At 38.4% G+C, this 14939-nt stretch overlaps 1 protein-coding gene across 5 annotated transcripts in view; it reads left to right on the plus strand.

The window, feature by feature from the left end:
- The window catches only part of GBE1 (1,4-alpha-glucan branching enzyme 1), a 292266-nt gene that overhangs the window by 71692 nt on the left and 205635 nt on the right, over positions 1 to 14939 (plus strand). The gene's annotated exons all lie outside the window — the stretch shown is intronic.

Here is a 14939-nt window from a genome sequence, read left to right on the forward strand (position 1 = left end):
ATTGAGTTCTGATGAAAATCAAACAGAAAGGCAAGTCAATTTCATCATTAATTTCAGCTTTGTTTAACTGACACGGCAGAAGCCTTCCTAATTTAGCTGACTGTAATGGCATGGGGACCAAATCATATATGCAGCTTAGGATTTTTTTTGTCTCTTTAGTGGTCACCTTCAAAAATGCCTCTAATCTTTTTTTTTCTTTGTTTTTTGGTCTTTGGTGGTACTCTTCTTTCTTTCTATTTCACTTTGGCACCAAACACTCATGACCCAGAAAATGAATTAATGATAGCACTATGGAAGTAGGAATACTTCTGATTTTTGGTGACTATATCACCAAAGGCAGGAAACGGATTTATCACATCCTCAATAGTACCCTTAAATGGATGCCTTGACTTTCATTCATATCCGGAAAAGATTGTGATTTGCTTTTGAGGAGAAAATGTAAATTTACCTAAACTGGGGATTTTCACAGAGAAGGACTCTTTTGCTTTGTCCTCATATCTTACTATCATTTTCTCTGCATGCACCTGTGATAATGTGGGCCTTTTTCTAGTGTGAGTGATAATAAACTATTTATTTTAAAGCCAGTTACCAGTGTTTCATCACACTCCATTACACTCAGGAAAACAGAAAACAAGGGAGGTCAGTGCAGAGCGGGTCTTGATTGATTTTCCACAGCTTTTATTCAGCTCTAGGAGACAAAGTAAATAGGTTGCAAGTCAGGCTTCAGCTGAAGACCCAGTATCAAAGATAATAGGAGATAGATATAAAGCCGGAGTGGGTATAAAAGCTCTCTAGATGCTTAGTGGTGAAAAATTCTGGGAGTTATGTAGTTCAGCAACCTTTGGAGAGCCACACTTTATCCATCCTAATATAAAATTGTGTACCACCACATGTACAAATTATCATCTTTTTTCCCCATATAAATGTGCTAATACCATTATTTATTGGGACAAGGCTTACTTTTTGGGATGTGTCCTAGTGAAAGATGTGGAAAGAAGTAGTGTTGGAAAACATTTTCCTTCTTCCTATCAAACTTGACAGAACTTGGTTAGCTATTAAGAAAGACAAGCAGAATTGTTATGTCATTCACAGGTTTCTTAGATCCCACTGATGTCCACAAGACTTGAATATATAAATGAATAAGATGATCATTTGATGAAGTATGATTGTTTACTGAGCCTATCAGGAAAATATTAGTTTCCATAAAACAATTTTGGCTCCTTAACATAATTTTAAAACATTTCCAGATATCTACATGTGCAATTTAATATGGAAGGTTTCTGTGTGATTCCCCCCCCCCCCCCCCCGGTTCCGAGTATTTAAAACAACATTCATCTTTGTTGTTTTAAATACAAATAAACATTTTGGAACATTTTGAATATTTTTTAAAGTAAATATCAAAGTATTCAACTTCAGGTAGGACACTTTATAGTTTGTTTGTCTAATGCCATGGCTGCATTCTATGGAAACCTGGGGTTTGCTATTTAAGGAAGGGTTCTCAAAGTCTTCAACCAGACAGTTCTAGTAGATCCTTAATCTGCAAACCCCAGAAATCATGGCAGTTAAAATTGAATCTTATAGTGCTATGATTATGGTGTGTGAAAAGGCCCTAGGAGAGCAGAAAAAAATATATACTTCTTTTTGACTCCTTCTGATATAATCTCTTCCCTCAAATGACACATAAAGGCATTCCATGTGTACCTCATAAGTCTAGGATAGGATCATTTAGGGGGGGGGGGCGGGTATGTATTTGTATGTGACCCATAACTACATCAAGGTTCAATCTGCGGAGGGGAGAAAGCACCAAAATCAGCTGCCTCAGCCACTGCTGCCAATTATCCATCCAGGCATTCAGAAAAAGCTGTAAGTGCCCCCAAAGTAGAGAGAGTACAGTAAGTTGGTGCCTCTTTTAGGTAATACTGAGACTGGCTAAATTTTCCTTTCATTACTACTCAAGGAAGTGAATGGTTTCTTTTTTTTAGTAAGAGTTAAGGTGTGGGAACCCAGAAGCCTTAAAGAGCCAGACACAGTAATATGTCCAAAAGAAACAGTTTATTAAAGGAAACAGAAGGACTCAGAGACACTTACTTCAGTGTCTCTGGTCAAAACTCAAAGATTGCAGCAATTTCCAGCTTGAAAAACGAATTTAAACTATAATCCAGATGATCCTGGCAAAAAACCTGGATTATACAGGAGTATTTCCAAAACACGCCAAAATCACACAGTACACGGAAAATACTCAAACAAGAAGTTGTGAAGAAGAGCTGTAGTCCAGATGAAGTCCAAAGCCGAAGAAATCCAAGCCCAAAGTAGTGAGGTTCCAAAGTCCACAAAGCAGCATCGTCATCAAAAAGGAGTGCGAAGTCAAGGAGAGGGGAAATCCGCACTTATGAGAATCCAAGCCAAGAAGTCACATGAAGGTAAACAGCAACCTGCAGTTCCAGGATCCAAGCCCAATACGAGAGTGGCAGCGACAAAACCCAAGGCACGAAACCAACATTTTGCCTACTGCAAAGTTCTAGCATTTTGGTGCCTACTTTTATCTTACAACTCATCACTTGATGATGTGTTGCCCTCCACCCTGTCCTCATCACTTTCAGCTGGCTTAGCTTCCACAGCTGAGCACCAACGCCCATCCCTCCAACTTTTCCACCTCTTGCCAAGACTTAGGTCTCCCCAGGATCCCTCAGTATCACCCGATTGCCAATCTCTGCCACCAGAAAACCCTGCAAATGTGTCACTAGACGTTGGTTGAGTACAAACATCCCGAACTTCTTGTACCTTGGTCCAATACAGTGATTCATCCCCATTCCCTTCACTCTCAGACTCATCATTCCCAGAAAAACACATGAAATCCTCCTCTTCCGCGGGAGCAGTAAGTATCTCCTGATCTTCTTCCTTTGCCGCTCCTCATCCGACTCCTGCTCCCGAGTAAACCTCTTAGTTCCACTTGCTGTATCTCCTTCCTCCTCTTCACTCATCTCACTTTCAGAAAACCCGTCAAAGGAACCTTCATCAGTGGGTGACATAAGTATCTCCCGGATCCTCTTCCTCTGTTGCCCCTCATCTAACTCCAGAGCCCTCTTTTACCCCTTGTACTACCAGTTGTATCGTTGCCAACAGACTCTACTACAACATAAGGTACATTACTTTCATTGACCTTGAATAAGTCAACCTAGTTTTTGGGGTTGATTGATTTTCCTAATATTTATAGACTTGTATATAGGGTACCTCAGTTAACAAAGTGAATTTATTTATTTATTTATTTATTTATTTATTTGAGAAATCTATATCCCATCTTTCTCTGAGAACAGACCCAAAGCGGTTACAACAGAATAAAAACATACAATGCAAAAATTAAAAATAACCCATTAAAACATAAATATTTAAAACAGCAAACACAACTAAAACCGTTTGAACATTAAAACCAAGATAAGAACACAGACCTTCCACTACCACTTGTTTGGCCTGATTAAGTGCTTTCTTGAACAGGAAGAAATGTTTTCCTCTGTGTTACATTAACAAAATTATTGGTACCAGAGGCAGAAATAATATGGAAAAAATAGGGATAGGTTCCAACAACACCAGAAAGAGCTGTTAAACGTGAGTTGATTCTTTTTAAACCTTTTATATGTTCGGTGTTTTAATTTATACTGTGTTGTGTAATTTAATAAACCTATTTGCCTGTGTTAATAGCTATTTATTTCTATGCATTAAATTTTCCTATGCATGTTTGCAGTTTATGGATATTGCCAATAAAGTTTTGGATTTGATTGGAATACAACAAATGGATCAGACAAGCCTTGCATGAATACACAAAACGTTTTGAGTCTTCTAGAGAACCTTAGAAAGCTTCTTCCAAAATGTATCCTGTAATGCCTTTCCTTTACCAGCACATATCATGAATTTTAAACTCGCTATATTATATTTGTTCCATGTAATTTAATATATGTATTTTGTAGAAATATGTTTTAATATATGTATTTTATGTAATGATTGTGTGTTTTTAGCTATGTTGTAACCTGCCCCGAGCCATGAGGAGAGGCAAGTAAGAAATAAAGTTATTATGATTTTTATTATACTTGTTTTGGTAACCACACTTCTAGAAATCTATGCTTCTTTAACATGCTGGGCAGTGACTGAAGAGGTAGGCTGATATGTTCTTCTCCTCTCTCTGTTTTTCTGTTGATGAATTCTGGAACATCCTTCATTGAACTGCTTTTTACCTTGCCTGTTGTAAATGGACACACATAGCTGCAGTTGGATTGATTAGAGTAGAATCCAATTCTTTCACTGCTGAACATTTATTGCATTGTGGCATGAAAAATCTGTGTTTGTCCATATCACCCAGTGTCAATACTCTAAAAATGCAACCTTCCAGCTAGAAAGAGATTATGGAGGAAAATGTGGGGCTGGATGGTTGGAAAAATTACTTATTTGATGGAAGCTTTGTTAAGTGAGATATGCTCATACCTATATGTACCACAAATTTGGACTACAAGCCAAATTACTGTATGTGCTCACTCATGTATAATTTTAGAAATTTTAGATAAAAAATGTACGCTCAAAAAACTTGGACCAACTTTTCCATGTGTCAATGTAAATATTGTTCTTTTACAAGCATATGAAAAAGGAACCATCCATCCCTCTGAGTGGCAACAGTGTGAGCTTGGTCCATTCTAGGGCAACCTAAAAGAAACACTAACATTCTCTACTCTCTCCGCTGCATTGCTACTTCTGGCTTTTTTTCATGTCTGGGGAAAATAGTGGCTCTGGATCTTTGTACTTTTCCTCAAAGGAGCAAGAAGAGAGTATAGAGAGTTGGCACTTCTTTTAGGTTCTTTCAGGACAGACTTAAGTTCTCTACTCAGAGAATGGGATGGTTTCTTTTTTATAAGTTAATATAAATATTAAATATTTATCAGAAGAGGAACCATTTCCATTCTCCGAGAAGAGAGGTAGAAGCCCTTTTTGAATGACTGGGCTGGAAAATAGTATCTGCAGTGGCTAAGGGTGGCTGATCCCCAGAGCTGGTGCTGACACTTTCCCCTTTATGCAGGATAATCCTCAATTTATACACTTGTCATATAAAAACCTACCATCAAGTTACACATGAGGTTAACTTATCCACAAATATATATGGCACTGTTAAATGAAATGTTTTGTCTTGTCTTTTATATCAGTACTAGCCGTCCCCTGTCATCTGTTGCTGTGGCCCAGTCTGGTGATCTGGAAAATAAAGTAATGAGAAAGTGATGGTTTCTAATATATGCAATTTTTGTGCTTGTGGCTAAACAGTATTTCTTGCTGTTTCATTGTCACTGTTGATGTGGAAATCGTCGGGTTTGCCTACTCTGGAACATGCAACATATAATTGTCCTTTTGGGACGGGGGGGGGGGGTCCATTTCAAATCTATGATACTGTGTGTATGTGTGTGTGTGTGAATCATATATATTGATCTATCTATCTATGGTTGGATGGCTCTTTGTCAGAAGGGCTTTGATTACATTTTCTTGCCCTGGTGAAGGGAGTTGGACTGGATGGCCTTAAGTGTTTTCTGTTGGTCATGGGGGTTCTGTGTGGGAAGTTTCCCCCAATTCTGTTGTTGGTGGGGTTCAAAATGCTCTTTTATTGTAGGTGAACTATAAATCCCAGTAACTACAACACCCAAATGTCAAGGTCCATTTCCCCCAAACTCCATCTGTGTTCATATTTGGGCATATGGAGTATTCATACCAAGTTTGGTCTAGATCCTTCATTGATTGAGTCCACAGTGCTCTCTGGATTTAGGTGAACTGCAACTCCCAAGCTCAAGGTCAATGCCCACCAAACTCTTCTAGTGTTTTCTGTTGTTCACAGGAGTCCTATGTGCTACGTTTAGTTCAATGTCATCATTAGTGGAGTTCAGAATGATCTTGGATTGTAGGTGAATTATAAATCCCAGCAACAACAACTTCCTACGTGAAACTTTATTAAACCTGCTTGGCCAATTCCATAGTCTCCCATTCCTTTCTTTTGAGCAATGATATGACTATGGTACTTCATGTATTAAAAAAATGTTGCATTACTGATACAGTTGAAGTGTTCTTCTGTGTAAGACTTAGTGATATACCCCATATCCCTAATGACAAAATCAGTTTTTTTAAGTGATGGTCACTCCTTGGGTTAGGTGTCTTGTGGCCAAATTTGGCGGCAGTTCGTCTAGTGGTTTTTGAGTTATGTTAATCCCACAAACGAACATTAGATTTTTATTTATATAGATTGGATGGACAATAAAGCCATTAAAGACACTTTCAAAAACAATATTTCACTTCTTCTAATCCATTTATTTGTACTCTGTTTTATTCATGAATTGAAAATAAGGTTCAGCTGACAAAATAACATTTTTTTTCCTCTGGTTTATCTGCCCTTTGCATAGGTCAGAGTTCTTTTTGATTTAAGAATCTTATTGTTATAAAGTTTCTAATATTTCATTATTATGTTTATTTATACCCCACTTTTACTCTCCAGAAGGAGACTGGTTTGGCAAAATCCAAGACCTGATACTCAAATGTTTAATCTGCTATATTAAAAACAAATAACTGCCTCCTAAACTTAAGAAAGGCTCCTAGTATTTATATATTCTACTCCACCAAATATATATCTTCTGCTGTGAATTAGAAAGAATAAATTAGTAATTCTAGTAGAATCATATCTGTTATTTCAGTTCAATCAGTTCCATTAATATAGAGTGTCACTGATACAGGGTTTATGCGAATGCTTTGTACATGTATTTTCTTTTCTACTTGAATATATTTATCTGCTTCATTCTAAAGCAGAAGCTTCAGCAAATAATAAGAAAAATGTCATCTGAAAATCAAGGGGGGATAAAAGATTTGTTGTGCAAATAATAATTTCTTTTGAACATTGACTGTTTTTCATCAGTAAGCCATATGATTTTTTTTGTTTTGCTTTTGGTGTAGACATAAAAAATACCCCCTGATATAATTGAGGCCAGTTACAGTTTTTTTCATCTCATCTTTGGGACAACTATGTTTGGTTTACTTTATGCTTTGATTTTTATTCCCTTTTAATAACAAAATAATGTTTCCTATCCAACATTACCATTGAGAAAGTAATGTATTTAGGAAGGCTTCCTAATTTAGGATGGCTCCCTATGAGAAAGTATCAGCTATTAGGGGGGAAAATCCTAACATATCATCTTTCCTTTCATTGTTTGGTATTTAAAGCTCAAATCATGAAACCTTCTAACATACAGGCTCTATATCACTCCATTTTTACGTGAAACTTTATTAAACCTGCTTGGCCAATGCCATAGTCTCCCATTCCTTTCTTTTGAGCAATGATATGACTATGGTACTTCATGTATTAAAAAAATGTTGCATTACTGATACAATTGAAGTGTTCTTCTGTGTAAGACTTAGTGATATACCCCATACTTTCTGCTTGTTTCCTTCCTAGTAACTTACTGCAACCCCAGAGATGAGATCTGCCTGTCCTTGTTGTCGCAACTTTAACATCATTAGAAGACCTTGATAATGCTCCTCACTTCTTTGGACAGCTAACACAGGAGTAATATCAACACTGTGAGGTTGATAATTATGTCTGACCTCTTAGGGAGCTGCTATGGAAATGAATGATACAAAATTGGAACACTCTTTCCACATTGACAGCCTGAGTCACAGTTCTGTTCAACCAAGGTACTTGGAATCTAGCCAGTGTAGTCCCATTTAAAGTAAGTGGTAGAAAATCTAATTAGATTAGAGATTGTGTTGGAGAAGTGGCATATTTCTAGAGTGATCAGGCATCAATATTTTATTTGCTATTTCTGAGGATAAAATGTGGATTTTATAACCTTGATCTGAAACGAAAATACTGTCCTGTTGTTAGCGGTACATTTCATTAGTAGTTCATTCTGTGTTTCTTTAACAATGAGTTGCTGTTCTTATTTTTAACATAGGTTCCAGAGATACTTTTGTTTGCTCCTGAAGAGAAAGCCACCTTGAGAAACTTTTTTTTTTGGGGGGGGGGGCGGGGGGAGGGTTGTGATGGTGGTGCTGTAAATGTGATAAATGAAGTTATTAAGTACTCTAACACACAATTTGGAATAAACAAGGTTGAAGACTACTTCAACCAGAGAAATCAGCCATAGCAGAGCACCTGATGAACCAACCTGGACACAGCATTTTATTTGAGAACACAGAAATGCTGGACCACTCTCACAACCACCATGTCAGACTACACAGAGAAGCCATTGAAATACACAAGCATGTGGACAATTTCAACAGAAAGGAGGAAACCATGAAAATGAACAAAATCTGGCTACCAGTATTAAAAAACTCTAAAATTGCAACAGCACAACAACAGAGAGGAAGCAGGCAGGGACATCTAATTACCTCTCAACAAAAGTTTGCTCCAGGCACAGTCAGCCCATTGTATGCTAATCAAGGTGGTCAGTTGAAACATTCACACCTAGCTCCAGCAGACAAGAGTCCTTTGTCTCACCCTGGTCATTCCACAGATATATAAACCCTTTTTCCTAGTTCCAACAGACCTCACTACCTCTGAGGATGCTTGCCATAGATGAAGGCGAAACCTCAGAAGAGAATGCCTCTAAACCATGGCCATACAGCCCAAAAACCCTACAACAACCCAGTGATTCCGGCCATGAAAGCCTTCGACAATACATTAAACAAGGCCACAGATCTTGTGGTTATTTAATAGTGGTCTTCAACAGATAGGTTTCACCTTGGTGGATTTGATTGTTCAGGAATTTGATTAAAACCATTCCTAGGTCCTCCAGTGCAACTCAATAATAATCTTCCACCAAAAATCACTGTAGGATTTAGAGATTCTGGAGAGAACACATCCACAGCAGAAGTTGACCATAGAGCCATGGTGGAAGAGCTAAATATTTCTAGAGAGGTGTCCCCTCGGGTTATTTGTTTTAAATTTGTGGATTTCAACTTTTGTTGGGAGTTTATTGCCCTTAACCATAGCAAATACTGAGGGTGACTGTACTCTCCCATGTTCCATTAAATGCCCTGTCTCCCAATGTTTCCCTATCTCCACCCCTTGTTCAAACAGCTCCACTGGCTGTCGATAAGGTTCTGGTCTCAATTCAAGATGCAGGTTATCACCTATAAAGCCCTAAATAGTTTTGGACCTGCCTATCTTCATGATTGCATCTTCCCCTACAAACCTGCACCATCTTTAAGATCTTCTGGGGAGGCTCTCCTCTCGCTCCCACCTCCGTCACAAATGCGGTTGGTGGGGATGAGGAAGTGGTTTTCTCAGTGATGGGCCCCTGGCTCTGGAACTCTCTCCCCGGGGGCATTAGACTGGAACCCACCCTGTTCACCTTCTGTAAATATCTAAAAACATGGATGTTCCACTGTGCTTTTGATTAGGCAGTTCCCCACATATGTTTAGCCCCCAGCTATGACCCAAAATCTAGTTCTTGCACTTTATTAGTGTTCCTTACTCAGAGACACAGTGTTCTTAATTCATCTTGCCCTCCATTCCTAATTTTGTTATCTGGTTTTTGCACTTTATCCATCAGCCCTGTCTTCACAACTGATTTGCACTGTGAGAAGGGTCATTTTCTGATTCCTCAAGGTTTATAAACCATATGCTTTTCTCCCCGGTTCTAAAAACTAATTCCTCCAGAAAGTGTGTTGGTTCTGTACCATTTATTGTTATATCTTTCTCTGCTTGGGGAATGTATCATTAATTAGCAAAGGAAAGGGTCACTATCCCTTTGGTAAAGAAGTAACAAGTATCAAATACCAATAGAAATTGATAATTTGTCGAAATCTTGGAAGTTAGTGAAAACTTACCAATTTTTCTCTCCTGAGCATTTTAGTGAATGAAATATATCCAATACAAGTTTAATGTAAAATCTAAACTTATTTTACTGTTTTAGCTACATAAAATGCATACTTCATAAATTAGCCAGCATACTCATGACATTTAAAAATACAAAGCATTGCTTCTTGAAAACAAAATTGTGAAGATACCTTATACCAAAAATAGATTTAAAACTGTATCTCGGCTTTTGATATCGCTGAAGTAGAGAAAAATGCAAACAGAAACCACAAACTTTGGAAGAAATTAAATGAAATTTATTGTTATGACTGAAACCGTTATATTCAATTGTAATGTTAAAGACTCGGCTAACAGCATATCTGCACATAAAGTTTTAGCTCAGCACGGAACATATTATACTCTTCAATATTGCATTCTCACAACAATGAAAGCTTTATGAACAGCAGCTCCTACTAAGCATAAAAATGCATGTTGGATTTGAATGTTGTATGTCTATGTATGCAGAATTATGATCATATTTTAATTCTTCAATTCTGCATGCAAGTCATACTGCACAATTTCTGGAGATCTGAGCAACTAAAGCCTTTTCTGTTTAACAAGCATTAGAAGATTGATTGTATAAAAGTGTAAGGCCCATCTCTCCTAAATAACATGCTGGACTTTGCTAATTATTGTTCTCTTGTGTATGCATGTTTAATGGTGTATGTTTAATCTGGTTTTAATTTGTACGCTATTTAATTTTGTGAATGTTTGACTATGTTTTTTTTTTTAATTTGTAGAAAGACACTTTAAAGTTCAAAATGAGGGATGGCCAAAAAGAATTAAATCTAACAATAACAAAAATTATGCCTTTTAATAGCAGTTGGGTGGAAAATTCATTAGAGGATTTTCCTTCCTAGTTTTGTAGTTTTGACTTAGAAAATCCAAAGTTTTGGACAGCTTCTGAACATGTGACTCATTGTTAAAAGACCAATTATAAAATGTACTGCATTTTATGAATCATTCAGTTTTGATAACAGTGGAGGCTCTCAGCTGTATACATCTACATTTGGCAAGAATATTACTTCACCTGCATTACAGCAATCTTCAGATGCAATTATTATTTTATGTCATATGTACACCAAAGCATTAGCTGAACTTTACAAACAAGAGAAGACTGTGTAGTAACTAATGTGTCTATTTATTGCCTTTGCTTTTCCGCAGAATTAAACCAAAGCATTTTTAGGAATGTTAACCATGCAAGTGAGAAATTTCTTAAGGGTTCTATAGAATGAACTAGCTTCTACAGTTGGACCATAGTATTTATTTATTTATTTATTTATTTACCATATTTATATCCTGCCCTTCTCACCCCAAAGGGGACTTAGAGTGACATTTACACATAGGCAAGAAATCAATTGCATAAAAACAACATACAACTCAAATAAACATACATTAAAACCGCAAAAATTAAAACATCTGAATTAAAACATCTACTTGTTTAAACCACACAATCCAAGATCATAATCCCAAGCCATTCCGGTTATCATTTCACATATTCCATATCCTTTATTGCACTACAATTATTCAAAGGCATGTTCCCATAGCCTTGTTTTTACTGTTTTTTCCGATGGCCAGGAGGGTGCTGATCTAATCTCACTGGGAAGGGAGTTCCACAGCTGAGGAGCCACCACTGAGAAGGCCCTGTTTCTCATTCCCAACAACCACACCTGCAAAAGAGGTGGAACTGAGAGCAGGGCCCCAGAAAATCTTAATCTTTCAGATGATTCATAGAGGGAGATAAATTCAGACAAGTAAGCTGGGCCGGAACCATTAGGGCTTTATAGACTAAAGCCAGCACTTTGAATTGTGCTCGGTAGCAGACTATCAACCAGTGGAGCTGACATAACTGGGTTGTATTCTCCCTGTAGTAATAGATCTCCTACCTTTACAAGGAGGATTAGTAAAGAAACTGAAAGGCTGAACCTCAGCAGAAAATAATCTGACCACTATAAAAGTATAGAAATATTCTTATATTTTCAGCAGGGAGCTTTGAGATGGTTGAGCAGAAGCTCTCCGAAGCTCTAGGTCAGTGGTTCTCAACCTGGGGTCCCCAGATGTTTTTGGACTTCAACTCCCAGAAATCCTAACAGCTGGTAAACTGACTGGGATTCCTGGGAGTTGTAGGCCAAAACACCTGGGGACCCACAGGTTGAGAACCACTGCTCTAGGTGCCCTTACCGCCTTCTACAGGGAAAACCAGCTGATCCCTAATCCATCTAAAACACAGACATGTGCTTTTCACCTTAAGAACAGACAAGCATCCTGAGCTCTGAGGATTACCTGGGAAGGAATCCCACTGGAGTATTGCAACGCACCCAAATACCTGGGAGTCACTCTGGACCGTGCTCTGACCTACAAGAAGCACTGCCTGAATATCAAGCAAAAAGTGAGTACTAGAAACAATATCATACGAAAGGTGACTGACACAACCTAGGGATCACAACCAGACACAGTAAAGACATCTGCCCTTGCACTATGCTACTCTGCTGCTGAGTATGCATGCCCAGTCTGGAACAAATCTCACCATGCTAAAACAGTGGATGTGGCTCTTAATGAGACATGCCACATTATCACGGGGTGTCTGCGCCCTACACCACTGGAGAAATTACAATGTCTAGCCGGTATTGCACCACCTGACATCTGCTGGGAAGTAGCAGCCAAGAGTGAAAGGACCAAGGCAGTGACATCTCCAGCTCATCCCTTGTTTGGGTATCAGCCAGCACGACAACGACTTAAATCAAGAAATAGTTTTCTAAGATCTACAGAGGCACTCGCGGGAACACCCCAGCAAGCGAAAGTCCAAAAGTGGCTTGCTCAAACACAGAACCTCAATCAGTGGCTGATACCAAATGAGAGACTCCCCCCTGGGCACTCAGAAGACTGGACGACTTGGAAGGCGCTGAACAGACTGTGCTCTGGCACCACGAGATGCAAAGCCAATCTTAAGAAATGGGGCTACAAAGTGGAGTCGACAACATGCGAGTGTGAAGAGCAAACCACTGACCACCTGCTGCAATGCAATCTGAGCCCTTCTACATGCGGCAACACCAGAGGCACTCCAAGTGGTCAGGTATTGGTCAAAGGACATTTAATCAACTACCACGCTTGCAAACTTTGTGTTTTGTCTGTCTGTCTGTTTGCTTGTTTTGTTAAAAATGTAATACAACTGTCTGGTTGCTCCTGACACGATAAATAAGTCTGTCTTTGTGTTTCGCTGAGTACTAGGAAGACAGAACAGTCAAAAACTAGTTATTCCTTGTTTCTTCACATAGATCTTGGATATGCATATTAGGTTTGGCCCATCGTTCTGATAAGTGATATTTCATGTTGAGCTGACCTTGTATTCAGCATCAAAACAAGAAAATCAGGGAGCAAGCCAGTAATGCAACTAGGAATCTCTGGGTGGGTTGAAAAGCAGGAAGGAAGGAGACAACAGAAAATAAAATATCTTGTTGTGTACAGCTATCTACATAGCCAGAGGTTTTGCATCTACAGATTCAACTGAAAACAGATAAAAATTATTTGGAAAATAATCCAAAAACCTTGATTTTCTTCTCGCACCAAGCATGATGATGATACCCCAACCTCTGTCTGGCCTTTTTTTAAAGTTGCTCATCATTTTTACAAGGGACACCATTTTTCTGTACCATTGTGTATAACCCTATGTAACAACATTTGAAAAAAAAATCTGTTCCTGGTTTGTAAGCTTTATTTCCTGTTTAATTGTGTGGTATTTACTTTGAAAGCAGTTGTCACACTCCAGAAATGTTGTTTTTGTGGCCACTACAAATTATGTTGAATTGAATGAGATTATGTGAAAAACTATACAAAAATGAGTTGCAAGAAGTCCTGCAAATACATTTTTTTCAGTTTAATAAATCTTTTCCACATTTTTGAATAATAGACCCAATTAGGAAATGGCATTTATAACCCAGGGACCAGGCCCATAGCCAGGATTTCGTTTCGGGGGGGGGGTGTGAATTTTTTTCAGGGGGGTTTCGGGGGGGGGGGGCGCTGAGTTTCGGGGGGGGCTGAGTTTGAGTGAAAGAGGGTCTAGCCTAGCAAACCTTTTGTATCATTACCCCAATACCCCCATGCATATGGGATATATTATGGTGATCAGATCATGATATGAATAAACATAACAGTTTAAATAATGCACCAGTAAGGCCTTTTCGTGAACCACCACGAGAATTTCGGGGGGGGGGGGGTTAAGCCCCTCAAGCCCCCCCCCCCCCCCCCCGGCTACATGCCTGCCAGGGACAAAACGTGTTATATGATATAATAGGACTTGAGTTTCCATGAATTTAGTTTTCACAGGTGATCCTGGCACCAACCACTCCTTGCCCCGTGGATATTGAAGGACCACTGGATTTAACTAGATAACTGGTTTTAGAGTGTGTGTGGTTTTTCAGTCTTTAAGTAGGGTTTAAGTTAATATTTTTGTGCCATTGGTTTTTATGGATATTTCATATGTTTTTCCCCTCCTGGGCTTTGTTATCTGCCCTGAGTTCATCAGCATGGGTAGGCTACAAATCAAATAATATAAATACAATAATAAATCATTCTTCAAAAGATTTATTGATTCCTCTTCCTCTTGGCCTAATCTGTTGAACTGTTGGAATAGATATGATGGGCTAGAGGCTATCTTTACCCCCCCCCCCCCTCTGCATATGAGAGACTGTTCTTTAAAAAAAATGGGTTGCATTTTGGGAACTTAAAACATGAGGGAATTGTTGCTTTCCAATCATGTTGAGGAGTTATCCTTTCCACCCACCCATGCCCTTAACAGGCATCAAGGGAACTGAATTACTGTTCCTACAGATTATTATTACCACAATGATTGATAGACATTTGTTGCTTTAGTCTTATGTATTCATATGTGTTTTGCGTTTTTCAAGGATGATTAAAATTCTCCCCACCTCATTTTGGTTAACGCAGCCTAGATGCGAATTTAGGGTTGGATTTATGTTTTTAATGAATAGACCAGTAATGACACATAAGGTGACATTTAATACAAAAGTAAAATGAGAGAAGTTACTGGTTTTTAATAATTCACCAGAATATA

Source organism: Anolis sagrei, chromosome 3, assembly GCF_037176765.1.
Source record: "Anolis sagrei isolate rAnoSag1 chromosome 3, rAnoSag1.mat, whole genome shotgun sequence".
Lineage (NCBI taxonomy): Eukaryota > Metazoa > Chordata > Lepidosauria > Squamata > Dactyloidae > Anolis > Anolis sagrei.